Genomic DNA, 2,256 nt, shown 5'->3' on the forward strand with positions numbered 1-2,256 from the left:
TCACAAGATACTTGTCATACATTTGGGTGTTTCTATTTCTTCCTTTTATCTCTCTCGCTCTCGGCAAAAGAATTGATAGACAGACAAACATAATTGCAGTCCTCTCTTTCTCTCTTCTCTGGAGAAATATATGTATTTATGGGAGGGGGAAAAAAGTTTGCCTACAGACGTTCATTTCTTCTATTGAAACCTAAGGAGTTATTTCTCTCTCTCTCTCTCTCCTCTCTCTCTCTCTCTTCTCTTTCTCTCTCTTCTATTTTAATAAAAATATACAGTAATTTGTGAATACACAGTGTTGCACATGAAAAAAAGTAAATTAGTGATAATTTTAGAGATATGGCCCTAAGAAAAATTGCAAATTAGTAGTGAAATTTTCCCTCGTGGACATGTTTTCAAGAACGTCGTTCCGGCTTAGGACACGATTTTTCGGGTTACGACGCGTCTTAAGAACGGAACCCCGTCGTAACCCGGGGTGACTGCCTGTATATATATATATATATATATAATATATATATATATATATATATATATATTTATATATGATATATATGTATATATATATATATATATATATATATATATATATATATTTTTCTGATGATTATTGTTTTAACATTTTTCTTAATTGTTTTTTTTTTTTGCTATTTTGGTATTTTCCACATTTTTTTGTAGTTTACATTTACATTCACAATTTATTTGATTAACTTAAGTATTTTCATTAATCAATCTTTACATATTTAATTGACTTTAACACTTAAGATATATGAATTAATTTGCATTTACTTAGAATTCTTTTCAAATGTTAATTGTTGTTTAACACTTATGAATTAATTTGCATTTACTAAGAATTTTTTATCAATTTTAATTGTTACTTAACAGTTTGAATTTTGCTTGAATAATTTAATTTCTTGATTTTGTGATGAATTAATTTTGATTTAATTTTCCTTTATGATCTATTCAAGAATTACTTAAATGTTGCATTGTTTTCAAGTAATAGTAAATTTCCCTGAGATTGTGAATTTCACTTAAAAATTTTGGATTTAAAAATAAGTCTTTTTGTATTTAAAATTTTTATGAGTTTTCTTGAATCATTATATATATAATTTTGTTTAGGTAGAACTATCGAGTGGTAATTGAGCCGATTTTCCTTCAGTTATATTGAAGTGAGTTAGAACCAAGGAAATACTTAGACTTTGAAGTTGTTGATGGAGTGATGCCCTTGCTTTAATTAAAAGAATTTTTAAGATTACCTCACACCTGTTTTAGAACTTACTCTGATTTCTTGCATGATTAAGTTTTTAACCCTCTTACGCCGAAGCCCTAAAAATCAAAACCTCTCCCGTATGCCGGCGCCGGTTTGGAGTGAGCGCGGAAGCGGAAAAAATATTTTTTTCAAAAAATCACACCGCGCTTAGTTTTGAAGATTAAGAGTTCATTTTTGGCTCATGTTTTTGTCATTGCCTGAAATTTAGTATGCAATCATCAGAAATGAAAAATAATATCATTATCATATGTAAATAATGCGATATATGGTAGCGAAAAAAAAAATTTCATAGATAATTGTATTCAAATCACGCTGTGCAAAAAACGGTCAAAGCTAACGAGTTACTTTCTTTTTTGTTGTATTGTACACTAAATTGCAATCATTTTGATATATAATACATAGTAAAACAATAAAAGCAACACCGGAAAAATATTATCACAAAATGATGTACGAATTCGTAAATGCGGACGTAAAAAAATGTTATTTTCAAAAATTCACCGTAATTCTAAATATTGTTCTAGAGACTTCCAATTTGTTTCAAAATTAAGACAAATGATTGAATATTATGATACTGTAAGAGTTTTAGATTAGAATTGCAGATTTCGACCATTTCGGACGAGTTAAATTTGACCGAATGTCGAAATTTTTATATATATATTTTTTTATATTGCACATATTTCGGAGAGATGAAAAAAGCTACACCTTCAATTATTTTTTATTGTATTCTTCATGAATTTTTCTTTTACACATTTGATTTGATATGAAACTCTATAAAAAAGGCTAATATGAAAAGGAGCAAATATTAGGATAATGCGATATACGTATTTCGGAGACATGCGGCCGCGAATCGGCGCGCGGAGTGAAGGTAAATATATTTTCAAAAATTCACCATAAATCACAAATATTTGTTTTAGAGACTTCAAATTTGTTTCAAAATGAAGAAAAAATGACGGAATATTCTAGGGCGTAAGGGGTTTTAGCTTACAATTGTG

At 28.6% G+C, this 2,256-nt stretch overlaps 1 protein-coding gene across 4 annotated transcripts in view; it reads left to right on the forward strand.

The window, feature by feature from the left end:
* The window catches only part of LOC135212664 (endophilin-B1-like), a 349,729-nt gene that overhangs the window by 251,530 nt on the left and 95,943 nt on the right, over positions 1-2,256 (forward strand). The window lies entirely within an intron of this gene.

This window comes from Macrobrachium nipponense, chromosome 41 (assembly GCF_015104395.2).
Source record: "Macrobrachium nipponense isolate FS-2020 chromosome 41, ASM1510439v2, whole genome shotgun sequence".
NCBI classification, from domain to species: domain Eukaryota; kingdom Metazoa; phylum Arthropoda; class Malacostraca; order Decapoda; family Palaemonidae; genus Macrobrachium; species Macrobrachium nipponense.